The sequence below is a fragment of the Scyliorhinus torazame genome, chromosome 11 (genome assembly GCF_047496885.1).
Source record: "Scyliorhinus torazame isolate Kashiwa2021f chromosome 11, sScyTor2.1, whole genome shotgun sequence".
NCBI lineage: Eukaryota > Metazoa > Chordata > Chondrichthyes > Carcharhiniformes > Scyliorhinidae > Scyliorhinus > Scyliorhinus torazame.
In genome coordinates, this window is record NC_092717.1 from 121,252,968 (window position 1) to 121,270,000 (window position 17,033).

Genomic DNA, 17,033 nt, shown 5'->3' on the forward strand with positions numbered 1-17,033 from the left:
AAGTGAACTGGGAAATTGGGTTAAGGGATAGGTCAATAGTGAAATTTCTCGTCTGCCACCACATTAGAAAATGACAAAATATATTCCAGTGAAGGAAGACTCTGGTTGAGAACACCAGGTCATACCCATCCAAGGATGCAAATATGTAGAATTGAAAGAAAAGCATACAATTCAGTAAGATTAGCAGGTCAAATATTGGACAGAATATAAGGAACGGCAAACAAATGAGGAAGAAATTAGAGTACAGGTCTAATTTCGCATTCTGGTCAGGCAACTCAGCGTTTCACTACCTTAAGCAGACCTCATTTAGATAGATTGAACCGATACTTTCCTCAAATCTTCACTTTTGTAACTCTCACAGGGGTCAGTCAAATCACCAAAAGCCTCATGCCTGGGGACTTGTCCATCACATTTTTTTTTTTAAAAAGCAGGGGAGAGAAGTGAGGAAGTTTTTTGGAAGTGCCACAAAGCTTACAGCACAGTTATGCTTGAATAGTCACCCTCTTTTTCTTCCCTCCTCTCACCAATTTCAAGATGGCGAGAGAGTGTGCTCTCACCCACAGATCCTCTTCCTACATCTCAACCGTACTAGCCTTTTAAAATGTAATTCTGAAACTAATACTATCTCTAACCATGCTTGTTTACTTACAGGTCTGGAAATCCTCCGACATTCGTGGACTGACCCAATGACCCGACAGTACTGGTCCTGCCACCCGACCCCAACCTCTTATTTGGAAGCAGAAGAGGCCCGACCCTGCATAGAAATCGACCCAGCCAGCGAAGCGCCCCGGCCAGAGACCTGGCTCAACACGCCCAACAGCCCGACTCATTGGCAGAAGAGAATTGACGAGCACGCCCAACCCGGCCTAAATAGAGACCTAACCTCAGTACCGCTGAAGCAAACCACCAACACTAGCATAGACCACATGAACCTGGTTCATGGGCAGCACGGTAGCACAGTGGTTAGCACAATTGCTTCACAGCTCCAGGATCCCAGGTTCGATTCCGGCTTGGGTCACTGTCTGTGCAGAGTCTGTACATCCTCCCAGTGTGCGCGTGGGTTTCCTCCGGGTGCTCCGGTTTCCTCCCACAGTCCAAAGATGTGCAGGTTAGGTGGATTGGTCATGATAAATTGCCCTTAGTGTCCAAAATTGCCCTTAGTGTTGGGTGAGGTTACTGGGTTATGGGGATAGGGTGGAGGTGTTGACCTTGGGTGGGGTGCTCTTTCCAAGAGCCGGTACAGACTCGATGGGCCGAATGGCCTCCTTCTGCACTGTAAATTCTATGACTCTATGACTCTAACCTGACACATCCTGACCCAGGAAGACCCTGCCAGCAACCCAAACACAGCTAAAACACCCAAAACAGTGAGGACCCAAGCACGCCGAAAGGAAGACCCATCCTCACAGAACCCCAGGGCCTGACCGCATCACAAAATTACAACCTGCACCCGGGCCCCACCAGACACAGCAACAAGGTCAGAGTTCTCCCATCGGATCCCAGGACCATCCAGAAGCAGTCGCTTACAGAGGAAGTGAAGGACATGCGCCAGTCTGCATGCGAGACTAAAACAACACTGTTTCAAGTCTCCTCTCCCCAACATACTCCTGACAAACATCCAGGTAATTGAAAACAAGCTGGATGAGCTTAACTCTAGACATACCTCAGAGGGAAGACAGACTGCTGTGTGCTCTGTTTCAGAGACATGGCTCATTCCAGCCTCACCGGACTGTGCCATACAAACTGACAGCTCATCAATACACCGGATGGACTGCACAGTAGCATTGGGCAAAGCGAAGGGTGGAGGTGTTTGTCGCCTTGTCAACTCCTCCTGTTCCGATGCTTCACAGCGCCAGGCACCCGGGTCCAATTCCCAGCTTGGGTCAGTGAGCGGATTCTGCATGTTCTCCCCGTGTCTGCGAGGGTTTCCTGCAGGTGCTCCGGTTTCCTCCCAAAGTCCCAAAAGACATGCTGGCTAGGTGAATTGGACATTCTGGATTCTCCCTCGGTGTACCCGAACAGGCACCATAGTGTGGCAACTAGGGGATTTTTACAGCAACTTCATTGCAGTGTTAATGTAAGCCTACTTGTGACAATAAAGATTATTATTGGTGCTCTGACATGGTGACCCTGACAAACTACTGCTCCCAGGCCTGGAATACCTGACTGAAGTGCCGCCCATACTACCTTCCAGAGATCACAGCGGTCTACATCCCACCCCAGGTGGAAGTGAAGAAGGCGCTTGATGAACCTTGCACTGCTTCAACAGTAAAACAGAATACCGGATGCCTTGTTCATCATGGCCAGGGACTTGAACCAGACCAACCTCAGCGTACTGCCAAAATTCCACCACCCCAATCTCCAGTCCCACCAAGGCCCCAACATCCTTGACCACTGCTACACAAACATCAAAGGCACCTACTGATCCATCCCCCCACCGCACTTCAGAAAATCAGACCACAAGATGGTGCTCCTTCTCCCAGCATACAAGCAAACTTGAGCATGAGAAACCGGTTAAAAAAGTAATGCAATGCTGGTCTGAGGCAACGGTAGAGCTCTTCCATAACTGCTTTGAGGCAGCAGACTGGTCCATTTTCAAGAACTCAGCAGCCAACCTAGACAGGTATGCCACCACCATCACAGACTTCATCAGCAAGTGTGTCAAAGATTGCGTGCCAAAGGTAGAATGTGCATTCCCCAACTGGAAACCATGGTTTAACCAGGAAATCCAATCCCTACTGCAATCCAAGTCTGAGGCATTCAAGACAAGCGACCTCAACATATACAAGAAATCTAGGTCCGACCTCCGCAAATCCATCACGGACGCCAAGAGACAGACTAAGCTACAGTCACAGACTAACGACACGGACTCTCGTTGGTTCTGGCAGGGCTTAAACAATATAATGGACTACAATTGGGACAGATGGGACTGGACAGGTTAGATGCAGAAGAATATTCCCAATGTTGGGGGGCTTCCAGAAATTAGTGTCAGAGCCTAAGAATAAGGGATAAGCCATTCGGAGATGAGGAAGAACTTCTTCTCTCAAACTGTGAACTTGTGGAATTCTCTAGCACAAAGCTCTTGGGGCCAGTTTGTTTTACATATTCAAGAGGGAGCTGGACGTGGCCCTTGCAGCTAAAGGGATCAAGGGGTATGGAGAGAAAGCAGGAGTGGGATACTGAATTGGCATGATCAGCCATGATCATATTGAATGGTGGTGCAGGCTCAGAGATCTGAATGGCCTACTCCTACTTTCTATGTTTCTAGAGCAGAGTAGAATTTGGCAGCAGAGCACCCCTCCCCAATGAGTCAATGCACTCTCTGCTCGTTTTGAGTAGGAAGCCAACGGTGTCAATTGCCCCAGCCTCAGACACACCCATACCTATCGTCACAACTGTCAAAAATCGGCCTGGAAAGTGAACCCACAGCAAGTAACGGGTCCTGACAGAGTCCCTGGTCATGCACAGAACCAACTGGCAGGTGTGTTCTCAGACATCTTCAACACCTCCCTACTCCGTTCAGAGGTTCCCACCTGGTTCAAGACGACCATCATACCAGTGCCAAAGAACACCCAGGCAATGTGCCTCAATGACGACCATCCAGTGGCCTTGACATCTATTATGAAGTGCTTAGAGGTTTGTCACGAGACATCAAATTCATACTTCAAGAATGCCTTTCACACACCACCACATGGTGGCATGGTGCCAGTGGTTAGCACTGCTGCCTCAGTGCCAAGAATCTGGGTCCAATTCCAGCCCTCCCACTCAGATTATTCTCTCTGCCAACCTCTTCCATTGGGCAGGAGATGCAAAAGTCTGAGAACACTAACAGAACAAAGAACAAAGAACAGTACAGCACAGGAACAGGCCCTCCAAGCCCGTGCCGACCATGCTGCCTGTCGAAACTAAAATCTTCTACACTTCCTGGGTCCGTATCCCTCTATTACCATCCTATTCATGTATTTGTCAAGATGCCCCTTAAACATCACTACCGTCCCTGCTTCCACCACCTCCTCCGGTAGCAAGTTCCACGCACCCACTACCCTCTGTAATATATATATATTTTTAAAAAAATTTTAATTAAAAAAAAAAAAAAAAAAAAAAACTTGCCTCGTACATCTCCTCTAAACCTTGCCCCTCGCACCTTAAACCGATGCCCCCTAGTAATTGACCCCTCTAACCTGGGAAAAAGCCTCCGACTATCCACTCTGTCTATGCCCCTCAATTTTGTAGACCTCTATCAGGTCGCCCCTCAACCTCCGTCGTTCCAGTGAGAACAAACCGAGTTTATTCAACCGCTCCTCATAGCTAATGCCCTCCATACCAGGCAACATACTGGTAAAGCTCTTCTGCACCCTCTCTAAAGCCTCCACATCCTTCTGGTAGTGTGGCGACCAGAATGTTCTGGTCCAACAGGTTCAAAAACAGCTTCTTCCCCACTGTTACCAGACTCCTGAATGGCCCTCTTATGGATTTGATCTTTCTGCGCATCTTCTCTACTGTTGTAGAACAATACACCCTATGCATCCATGTCTATTTGTTGACATTGTGTATTATCGTATGTCCTATGTTTTTCATGTATGGAACAATCTGCCTGGACTGTAGGCAGAATACTTTTCACTGTACATATGTACATTCGACAATAAATCTCAACTAAATTTAAGAATCTGCATTTCACGTTTGCACTTATTCTCAAACTAGTTTTGACAAATTAATAAAAATGCTACTTTTGCTCTTAGTAGCTATTTACTTGTTCAATATATACCATCGTGTTTTCGACAGAGCATTAAACAGAAAAATGTTGATCTGACCAATTGGCACAGTACGGTAATTAATAACACCCCAACATGTCACTGGACAAGGAATCCAGAGGCCCAGGCTAATAGCTTGGGGACACTGGCTCAAATCCCAACACAGCAGCTAATGGAATTTAATTTCACTTCTAGGTGGAATTAAAACACCAATCTAATGGTGACCATGAAATAATTTGTTTGCTGTGGAAACCCATTTGCTTCACTGATGCCCCTTAGGGAAGGAAATCTACCATCCTTACCTGGTCTGCATATGACTCCAGATCAACAGCAATTTGGTTGACTCCGAAATGGCATGGCAAGCCACTCAGCTGTAACATATTGCTATAAAATCTAAAAGAAATGAAACTGAACTGACTGTCCTACATCGACCTCGGCACTGGAAACAATGGCACATACAGCCAGTTGACTCTACTTACACCTGGGGCCTGTATCAAAATTGGGATAGCAGTCCCACAGACTAGTCAAGCAACAGCCTAACTTGATCATATTCATAGAAACATACCTTTCTGATAATTCCCAGACACCATCACCAGGGATGTCCTATTGCATCAAAAAGGCAGACATACCAGAAGTGGTAGCACAGGGTACACAGTCAGGAGCGAGTTGCTCTTGGATTCCTCAACATTAATTCAGACACCATGAGGTCTCCTAGCATCAGATTCAAGTTGGCCAAGGAAACATCCTGTTGGTTGCCACCTACCAGTCCCCCCTCAGCTCACGAGTTAGTACTTATTCACGTCTAACACTTAGAGTCACTGAGAATGGTACAGGTACAATGCTGGCAGCACGGTAGCAGTGGGTAGCACTGTTGCTTCACAGCTCAGGGTCACAGGTTCGTGCTCCGGTTTGCTCCCATAAGTCCCAAAAGATGTGCTGTTAGATGAATTAGATATTCTGAATTCTCAGTGTACCAGAACAGGCGCTGAATGCGGCGACTAGGGGCTTTTCACAGTAACTTCATTGCAGTGTTAATGTAAGCCTACCTGTGACAATTGTAGCCATCTGGGATGGCCACTTCCAGAATACAAAATGGACGCTCGCAAAGACTGTAGGGAACTGTGGACAAGGTTAGGAAAACAAGCAGGCACAGAGCCTGTCTGCATATTGGAGAAACAGCTGCCAGACGGAATTGAAACTATAGGTCAATTAATATGTTGATGGCCCATCTCCAGGAACGAAGGAAAGACACTCAAGCAACCGATACTGTTTCAAACATTTCGGCGCCAGTTCCCCCAACCGAAAGCACAAACAAAGCAAGGCCAACGGCCACCAAAGACACACCCAGCCATCAGGGCACCCACCCCTTTATTGGTCAAAATCAATACCAGTGATCAAGAAGCAGCCCAATTAATTGGGACCAAGTTTGAGGCCCGCCTAAAAGCGCCCAAAGCCCCTCCGGGTATAAGAAGGAACCCCTCCACCAGAGAGACCCATCCACCAGAAGCAAGTACGTTCAAGGTCAACACTCACTACCAGACGGACGACCTTAGCTGTTCTCCTGTATATCTTCGAACCCAACAGCCTCAGACCTGAACAACGGCCATTGTTCCTCTGACTAAGTGGGCACTGAAGTCAAGTATAGGCGTTAGCGATAGTTTAGTTTGCAGTACTGTTGTGCAGAGTAGAACTTGCTGTGTGTGTAAATAAATAGTATTGACTTTGAACTAACTAACTGGTGTATTGGCTCTTTGATCAGTATTTGGGTTTGAACCTTGTGGCGGTATCGAGATATAGCTGGCAACTCTAAAGCAAACATTAGGATTAAGGAAGGCAACTAAATTGGCCGTCATATTTATAACCAGATAAACAGAGCAACACAATAAAGATTATTATTAAAAATGTTCTCCGGGTGGGGTCTTCAAATTCAGAGTGGCTCAATAGCACCTCTACAGACCTGGCTGGTAGAGTCCCAAAGGATTTGGCTGCTAGATTGAAAGCAGGTGGAAAGAGAAGCAACAAGATGGAAAAACAGTCGACCTCATTCTCACCAACCTGCCTGTAACAGACGCATCTGTCCATAGTATTGGTGGAAGTGACCACCACACAAGTACTTCTGGAGACAGAAACAAGTTGTCTTCACATTGAGGATACCCTCCATGTGTGACATGACTACAGTGCTAAAATGGGATAGGCTGACAGATCTAGCAATTCAAAAACTGGGCATTCATGAGGCACGGAGCTATCTGCAGCAGTAGCATTGTACTCAACCACAATTTGTAACCTCAGTCAGGTGTATCCCCCACTCTACCATTACCATAAAGTCAGGGGATCAAGCCAAGTTCAATGAAGAGTGCAGACCAGCAGCAGCACCACGAATACCAAAAGTTGAAGTTACACCACAGGGTTACATGCATGCCAAACAGACAGAGCTAAACATTCCCACAACTGTTACAATCCCCATGGCTAGTGTGCGGTCAATTCCAGCCCCACTTGACCCAGAGTCACGACACAATTAAAATTAATAAATATTTCTTAGAAAAACACCAGAAGTCTTTGGCCTTGGCTGCCCAATAATTACAGTCACCAAGTTGTAAATTTAAACAGTTGACAAGAACTATAATGAAATATGCAGCAAATATAACTATTTTCTAATTCCTAATCCCTCATCCTCTCTACATGCACGACAGACAGAAGAGGGGTGAAAATAATAAACAGGATAAGGAGTCTTTGTTTCAGATGGTTGTTTCTAGCATACCTTCCAACAAGGCTTTTCAGTTCAAGGTTTCTGTTTTAAGTCTGTAATGGATTTCACTGTAGACTTATCCAGGTCTCTGCAGTTTTAGAAATACAACAGCTTTTCTAAAGAAAACACGAGGAAAGAGAGCAGGTCCTTTTTTTGAGCGTTTCCAACTAGTCCCCTAGCGCTCTGAAAATCATCCTCAGTCAGGACCCAATCACCACCTGTTACCAGGCAGAATACAGCGTTTTGCAAATTCACTGACCACCAGACAACCAATCAAATCCCTCCGATCTCCCTCAGGTCCCACAAAGTTTGAACTCCACGGTCTGAAGCTAGCAATGCAACTTTGATTTCTCACTTCCCCAGCTCAACTTTAGATATATGTCAGACTTCCGGAGGCGGCTATGATGGAGTAAGTCGCACACTTGATGGCTCCCGCTCTGGCCGGACTTTTGGACCTTTTTCCGCAGACTTTTTCATGCCTTTGAAAGTGCGGACATTTAGGCACTGGATCCACACAGCGGTGCATGGAACAGAGAACCCCAAGGGACCGTAAAGGAAGAAATAGAAAGATAAGCAAGGGCTGGGTAGAAGTGGCTGCTGAAGAGAACATGGCCGAGGTTCGGACCCCTGCAGGTCATCCAAGAGGGCTTTGCCAGACAGAAACAAGATTGTCTTGACCCAATAAAGGAGTCGATCGATCGACTGGAACGCAGGCAGGATGCCCAGGATCGGACGATCCAGAAGTTGGAGAAAGCGCTGGCAGACCAGGAGGAGCACCAAACGGTGGTCGAGCTGGAGGTGGGGATGCTGAAGGATCAGCAGAAAAGGCTGTTAGAAAAGGTGGAAGATCTGGAGAACAGAGCTCGCCGGCAGAATTTGAGAATTGTCGGTCTCCCTGAAGAGGCTGAGGCGGGCGCTTTTGTGGCAAATGTGTTCCAGAAGCTTCTGGGGGAAGAGGGCTTTTCCCCGACCGTTGGAGGTGGACAGGGCGATGGCGAGGAAGCCACGGCCGGGGCGATGGTGGTTCGGTTACACAGATTTTTAAATAAGGAGCTGCAAGTGGGACAATAGCATATTGCGCGTCTATCAGGACCGGAGCGTGGAGGTGGCCAGGCTTCAGGCAAATGAAGGAGATCCTGTTTAAGGTGGTGAAATTCGGGCTCCTTTACCCAGCATGCCTTTGGGTCACACATGAGGACCCACACCACTATTTTGAGTCGCCTGAAGGGAGGGGGGGGGGGGGGGGGGGGGGAGGAGAGGAGAGAAAGAGAAGACCTAGGTTCGGGGACAGGGAGGTTATCGGGGGCTACCTGGAGGCGGGCAGATGGAGGCGCAGCACATGGGTGGGGGGGCAGGCCCAGGAAGGGGGGGGATGGCTGATCGGCAAGGGGGGTGCCCCCCAACCAGGCTGATCACCTGGAATGTTAGAGGATTGAATGGGCCTGTCAAGAGGGCCCATGTGTTCGTGCACCGGAGAGCTCTGAAGGCAGACGTGGTGATGTTGCAAGAGACACACCTCAAAGTAGCGGATAAAGTTAGGCTGCGGAAGGGTTGGGTCAGGCAGGTCTTCCATTCGGGGCTGGATACCAAGACGAGAGGGGTGGCGATTTTAATTAATAAGCGGGTGCAATTCCAGGCAGGTAGTATAGACTCGGATGGGTGGGGGGGGGGGATGCCGTTATGTCATGGTGAGCAGTAAACTGGAGGGGAGGAAGGTGGTATTGGTTAACGTGTATGCGCCAAATTGGGACGATGTTGAATTCATTAAGAGGGTACTGGGGAAGATACCGGATCTGGACTCGCACAAGCTGGTGATGGGAGGGGATTTTAATACGGTTATCGATCCCGGTGTGGACCGGTCGTGCTCGAAAACGGGGAGGGTGCCAGTGATGGCAAAGGAGCGGATAGGGTTCATGGAGCAGATGGGAGGGGTCAACCCATTGACAGCCGACGGTTGGGGAGTTCTCTTTCTACTCGCATGTACCTAGTGTATTACCAGATTGACTTTTTCATTTTGAGTAGGGATCTGCTGGTGGGGGTGGTGGACACTGGGTACTCGGCCATCATTATCTCAGATCATGCCCCACATTGGGTGGAACTGCTGGTTAGTGAGGAGAACTTCCAGCGCCCGCAGTGGCGATTGGACGTGGGCTTGTTGGCGGACGAGGCGGTGTGCAAGAGTGTAAGGAAGTGCATGCAGAACTACCTGCAGGTCAGCGACACGGGGGGGGGGGGGGGGGGGGGGGAGAAAATCTCAGCAGCGGTGGTCTGGGAGGCGCTGAAAGCAGTGGTGAGGAAAGCTGATCTCAATCCGAGCTCATAGGGACAGGACGGATAGGGCAGAGACGGACCGACTGATCAAGGAGATCTTGCAGATAGATAGGAGGTATGTGGTGACCCCAGGGGTGGAACTGTTAAGGGAACGCCGGAGGCTGCAGACTGAGTTTGGGGTGCTGTCCACGGGCAAGGCAGTGGAGTAGCTTAGAAAGGAGAGGGGGACGTTGTATGAACATGGGGAGAAGGCCAGCAGAATGCTGGCACAGCAGTTGAGGAAGAGGGAGGCGGCCAGGGGAATTGACAAGGTGGTCGACGGAAATGGGAACCTGGTAGGGAATCCGGCTGGGCTAAACAGGGCATTCAGGAACCTTTACAGCGGACTATCGCTCGGAACCCCCTGCGGGGCCTGAGGAGATGAGACTTTTTCTGGACGGGCTGACTTTCCCCAAGGGTGGGCAGGGAGCTGGTGGATGGGTTGGGGGCGCCAATTAGGGCCAGAGAAATATCTGAGAGCTTGAAGGCAATGAAGTCGGGTCAAGCCCCAGGGCCAGACAGGTTCCAGGTGGAATTTTACAAGAAATTTTTGGGGTTATTCGGGCCGTTGCTGGTCAAGGTTCTTAACGAGGGATAGAGGGGTGCTGCCCCCGACGACGTCACAGGCCACCATTTCGTTAATATTGAAGCGGGACAAGAACCCGGAACTGTGTGTGTCCTATAGGCAGATCTCTTTGCTTAATGTGGACGCTAAGCTGCTGGCCAAAGTGTTGGCCTTCAGGATTGAAGATGTTGTGCCGGAGGTGATTATGGAGGACCAAACTGGGTTTGTCACGGATAGGCAGTGGTGGCCAATATAAGAAGGCTGCTTAATGTGATTATGATGTCCCCCGGAGAGAAGGGAAGTTAAGGTAGTTGTGGCCATGGATGCGGAAAAGGCGTTCTGTATGAGAGGGGCTGGGACAGTTTGGGTCAGGTTGTTGTACCAAACCCCAGAGACTAGTGCAAGGACAAACAGGACGACCTCGGACTATTTTAGGCTGCACCGGGGGTCAAGACAGGGATATCCCCTCTCCCCACTGCTGTTTGCGTTAGCCATAGAGCCGCTGGCCATTGCTCTGAGAGCTTCAAGTGGTTGGAAAGGGCTGGTTTGGATGGAGGGGGGGGGGGGGCGGTGGAGCATAGAGTATCGCTGTACGCGGATGACCCACTCCTGTATGTGGCAGATCCAGTGGCAGGGATGGGGGAAGATTATGGGGGAATTTGGCCAGTTTTCAGGATACAAACGAAGAGTGAGATGTTTGTAGTCCGGGCAAGAGGTCAGCTGGAGGAGTTACCGGTCAGGTTAGTGGGAGACAATTTTATATATCTGGGGATACAAGTGGCGCGCGACTGGGGACGGTTACAGGAGTTGAACTTGTCCCGGTTGGTTGAGCAGATGAGGGGCGAGTTTCGGAGATGGGATGCGCTTCCGCTGTCACTGGCGGTGAGGGTGCAGACGGTTAAGATGACGGTATTGCCGAGATTTTTATTTGTGTTCCAATGCCTCACGATTTTCATCCCGCGGTCCATTTTTAAGAGGATCGACAAAATCATTTCGGACTTTGTTTGGGTGGGTAAAGTCCCCACGGGTGAAAAAGGTGATGCTCGAGAGGAATCGGGGGGGGGGGGGGGGTTGCCCTGCCAAATTTTAGTAATTATTACTAGGCGGCCAATATTGCAATGATAAGGAAGTGGGTGGTGGGGACGGGGGCGGTTTGGGAGCGGGTGGAGGCGGCTTCATGCAGGGACACCAGCTTATGGGTGCTGATAACGGCACCTTTGCCGCTCCCGCCGGCGAGATATTCCACCAGTCCCGTGGTGGTGGCGGCCATGAGGATCTGGGGTCAGTGGAGGTACGTTGGTGCAGTGGGTGCATCGGTTTGGTCCCCAATATGTGACAACCATCTGTTTACTCCAGGGAGCTTAGATGGGGGGGTTTCGGGTATGGCAAAGGGCAGGAATTGAGAAGATGGGGAACCTGTTTCTGGAAGGGGGCTTCCCCAGCTTGAGGGCGCTGGAGGAGAGGTTTGGGCTGGCAGCAGGGAATGACTTCAGATATCTACAGGTGCAGGACTTTCGGCGCAGGCAGTTATCGTCCTTCCCACTCCTGCCACTAAGAGGGATTCAAGATAGGGTAGGGTCTAGGGGCTGGGTGGGGGAGGGGAACGTCTCGGACATCTACAAAGAATTAATGGGGGCGGAGGAGACGCATATAGAGGAGCTGAAGCGCAAGTGGGAGGAGGAACTGGGGAGTGAGATGGAGGACGGCCTATGGGCAGAGGGGTTGAGCAGGGTCAATGCAACCGCTACATGCGCACGGCTTCAATTTAAGGTGGTGCACATGACAGTGGTCCAGATTTTTTGGGGTGGAAGACAAGTGTGTCCAGTGTGCGGGTGGGCCAGCGAACCATATCCACATATTCTGGGCATGCCCAAAACTTAGGGGTTACTGGCAGGGTTTGCGGATGTCATGTCCAGAGTATTGAAGACAAGGGTGGAAATGAGTTCAGGGGTAGCGATTTTTGGAGTGTTGGAAGAACCGGGTGTACAGGAGGAGAAAGAGGCAGATGTTCTGGCCTTTGCCTCCTTGGTAGCCCGGCGACAGATATTACTGGCTTGGAGGGGTTCTAGGCCTCCGAAGCCAGAGGCCTGGTTAACCGACATAGCGAGCTCGTGCGGCCTGGAAAAGATCAAGTTCGCCTTGAGAGGGTCGGTGTCAGGGTTCGCCCGGAGGTGGCATTCATTGACTTCTTTGCGGAGAATTAATCGTCAGCAGGGGGGTTAGGGTAAGGGTAGCATAGAGTAGGGGGTTAAATAGGCAGCCTTGGAGGGACAGATGTCAGCGGTTGCATTATGACTATTGTTCTTTGTAGTCATGAGAATGTCGCTTTAAGAAACGTTTGGCTGCTCATGTTACTGCAGTGATGTCAGAGTGTGGGTGGAGCCGAGCTCTGGTTCTGCTTTTTAGTTTCACTTTGAGAAAAGCTTGGGTGTGTCTGTCTTTTTGGTTTCGCTTTTCGGTGTGTTGCAGCTGAAGTCAGAAAAAGCAGCTGTACTGTTGCTCTCTGCCATGAAGGACTATTTCTTAATCATTTGGTGAATTCAGAATTATAAATGTTTTCAGTATTGAATGTAAACTCTGATGTGCTTCCGTTTAGAGGTTTGTTAAGTCTTCTGGGTGTTAAAAGGACAGCATACAGACTACTTAGCATTGTATTCTTTGGGGGGGGGGGGTGTATTTGAATTAATGATTGCTAAGATATTCACTGTTTGTTTTAAAAAGTTGAGTTCATAGAATAAACATGGTTTTGTTTTTTAAAATACTGGTCCATTTCTGCTGTACCACACCTGTAGAGTGAGCTGTGTGCTCCCCATACCACAATCTATTAAAAGTTCTGGGTCAGGTGAACTCCATGATACACTTTGGGATTCTCTAAACCCTGACCCATAACAGTACTCTATTTTTTATACTGTGGTTGTTTGTAATGCCAAAAATAACTCATTAAAATTGTTTGTTAAAAAAATAGATATATGTCAATTACGCATTCATGGATCGAAATGATAACAGCAAACAGAAAGGGAAAAAATGGGAATCAACATGGAGGGCCCATAGAGAACCAGACTAGATCCAAGCTCTGCAGACCTGCCACATCCAGTCGTGAATGGTGGTATGAACTAACTGAAGGAGGCTTCACAAATATTCCCATCTTAAATAATGGGGGAAGCCCAGGACATCAGTGCAAAGAGAAGGTTGAAGCATTTGCAACAATCTTCACCCAGAAGTGCTCAGTGGATGCTCCATCTCAGCCTCCTCTAGGCCCTCAGTATTTCAGATGCCAGCCTTCAACCAATTCAACTCACTCCATGCTATATGAAAAAACAGCTAAAGGCACAGCATTCTGCAACAGCCCCGATAACATTCTGGTAATAGTGAAAACCTGTGCTCCAAAACTTGCCAAGCCCCTGTCCAAGCTGTTCAATTACAGTTACAGCACCTGTGACATGTGGCAAATTGGCCAGGTATGACCTGTACACAGAGCCTGGCCAATTACCACCTTGATGTACTCTCATCAGAAAAATGTGATGAAATGGGTCATCAACAGTGCCATCAAGTGGCACATACTCAGCTATCACCTGCTCTGCAGGGGCTGGTTTAGCACAGGGATAAATCGCTGGCTTTGAAAGCAGACCAAGGCAGGCCAGCAGCACTGTTCAATTCCCGTGCCAGCCTCCCCGAACAGGCGCCGGAATGTGGCGACTAGGAGCTTTTCACAGTAACTTCATTGAAGCCTACTTGTGACAATAAGCGATTTTCATTTAATTTCATAGCTCAGTTTGGGTTCCGCAGAGAATACTCCGTTCCGGACCTCATCACAGCCTTGCTCCAAACATGGACAAAACAAAATGAGTGCTGGAGGGGAGGGGAGGCCGACTGTTCTTGACATCATGCATTTGACAGTGTGGCAGAGTTCTAGCAAAACTGGAGTCATGGTCAAAACTCTCCACTGGTTGAAGATATGCCTCGCATAAAAATGGAAGATGGTGGTGGTTGTTGGAGATCAATCATCTCAATCCTGGGACGTAATATCCTAGGCCCAACTAGCTACAGCTGCTTCAGTGACCTTCCTTCCATCTGATCAGAAGTAGGGACGTTCACAGATGCAATGTTCAGCACCATTTGCGACACTCAAGACGCTGAATCCGTACATGTCCATGGACCTGGACAAATTCAGGCTTGGTTAAGTGGTAATTAGCATTTGCGCCACGAGTGTCAAGCAAAGGGCATCTGAAACAAGAATGAGTCGAACCATCTACCTTCAACGGCATTACCAGCGCCAGATACCCCACCATCCTGGGGTGACTATTGACCAACAACCAAACTGGGCCAGCCATATAAATATTGTGGTAACATGAGCAGGTCAAAAGGCGGAGCAGGTCAGAGGCTGGGAACTTTGCAGAGAGCAAGTCACCTCCTGACTCCCCAAAGCTTAATCACCATCTGCAATGCACAAGTGAGGTGTGTGCTGGAATTCTCTCTATTTGCCTGGATGAGTGCACCAAAGCTTGACATCCTAGACAATTAAAACACCCCATTTGATTGGCACCTCATTCACCACAATAGTCACTGCTCCATCAGTGATGCAGTGGCAACAGCTTGTATCTTTGCCAAGATGCACTGCAGCAACTCAACAAGGCTCCTTTGACAGCAGCTTCTAAACTGGTGACTTCTACCACCTAGTAAGGCAGCAAATGCATGGGACACCAACCACCTGCACGTTCCCCTCCAAGCCACACACCATCCTGAACCAGAGTTATATCACTGTTTCTTATTGTCACTGTCAAAATCCTGGCACTCTTCCCAACAGTACTGTGGGTGTTCTTACAACATATGGACTATGCAGTACAAGGTGGCAACTTACCACCAACTTAAAGGACAATTATGCGTGTGCAGTAAATGCTAACCTAACCAGCTATGCCCACATCCCAAAAACGAATACAAACAAAAATCTGCAGGTGGATCAAGGTATCAAAGGAATTTGAAAGAGCTATTTTGCAGGAGGATTTTATTTATGAATTTTTAATACTTTTCCAAGCAACTGTCATTGGTCATCTCCCCAACAATGAAAGGATCAGATGGGGACAGACTATTGTAAATCCTCAAATACTGACTTTGCTGATCTTTCAGTTATCTGTAAGCTCCATTCTGCAAGGATTCAGCTCAACATTCTAATCCTTTATACTTGCATACATTTCTACCATCTCCCCATCTTGCCATTGACTGAATATGCTTCTGAAATATAAACCAATAACCCGACATTTAGCACGATCCCCGATTGTTGGTTTGCAGAGTTGAATTGTCAGTACACAATTTAAGAGCTATGCAGTCATGAAATATGGACTAATTGAGACACTGCCTCCAGATTGCTTCCTGAAACTAATTGTTCCCTTTGCCAAGTGAATGTCATCATTGCAGTCACTTTAATCCCCTGAAGTTTCCAGGAAGTCTACAACTTTCCCCACAGAACTAAATCTGAACAATTTCCAGTCATCACACAAAACGCTGGATGTTCATTGTATTGCACAAAGATCTCAAAAGAAAACAGATCGTATTGTGAAAAAATAGTGTGACCACTGCAATACATGCATTTTAATTGGCAATATTTACTTATCTGGCATGAACAGAAAGAATGACAAAATAACGAGCGGTGACATGCACCATTATGCCAGTTCTGGCCCAATTTATCGATTTTCAAGCAAATTTGGGTCTTGACAAGTTAATGCTGACACTACAGTGGGCAAAATGCAAACTCAGGACTTAGGCACAGGCAATGGTTCACCCCATCTGCAATGACGAAAATTAAGCAGACCCATACAGAACTAGAAATCTGAATTTCAAACCCCTTCACTATTCCCAATTTGATCATTTCTAGAAATAGAGTTGATAGTCACATTCAGCTGCTGTGGTTTCCACAACAATTTGAATATTTTCTCCTCTGCAAACATTAGCAATTATGGTGACCTTGCCGGCAGTTATATATAATACCCATCATGCATTTTCAGTGCAAATTAATTGTAGTTCCTCAACAGCTTTCGAACATTACCAATGTCTTCCTTCGTTTGACTTTTGTAGCCACCTGGGTTGGCCATTTTCCAACTTAAAATGGAGATCCGCAAAGACTACAGGGAAAATCAGCCAACACAGGCAAAAACTAGCAAGTGCAAAAATCCTGTGTATTAGAACTTGCAAAAGCCCAGACAGCACAAACTCTCAGCCATCTGCATACTAATGAGCGATCCCCAGGTACAATTGAAACATGCAAGGTGAATAAGGCCAAGCCAGACTCCTCGGCGCCAGCAGGAGCCAAGACAAAGGAAAGCCAACGGACACCCAGGGACCGCCCAATCGTGTTTTCGGGATCCTTAAGGGGGAGGGGGAGCAGCCCCAAGTCGTGGTCCACATAGGTACCAAGGACATAGGTAGGAAAAGGGATAGGGATGTAAGGCAGGAATTCAAGGAGCTAGGGTGGAAACTTAGATCCAGGACAAACAGAGTTATTATCTCTGGGTTGTTACCAGTGTCACGTGATAGCGAGACGAGGAATAGGAAAAGAGGAGTTGAACACGTGGCTACAGGGATGGTGCAGGAGGGAGGGTTTCAGATTTCTGGATAATTGGGGCTCATTCTGGGGTCGGTGGGACCTCTACAAATGGGATAGTCTACA

At 48.2% G+C, this 17,033-nt stretch overlaps 1 protein-coding gene and 1 long non-coding RNA gene across 3 annotated transcripts in view; one reads left to right on the top strand and one right to left on the bottom strand.

The window, feature by feature from the left end:
• Positions 1-4,666, top strand: part of LOC140385497 (uncharacterized) — a 74,505-nt gene extending 69,839 nt beyond the window's left edge. Inside the window, exon 2 of the long non-coding RNA XR_011933392.1 lies at positions 652-4,666. This is a non-coding gene — a long non-coding RNA (uncharacterized lncRNA). The remainder of the gene's footprint in view (positions 1-651) is intronic.
• The window catches only part of rab2a (RAB2A, member RAS oncogene family), a 97,815-nt gene that overhangs the window by 37,424 nt on the left and 43,358 nt on the right, over positions 1-17,033 (bottom strand). The gene's annotated exons all lie outside the window — the stretch shown is intronic.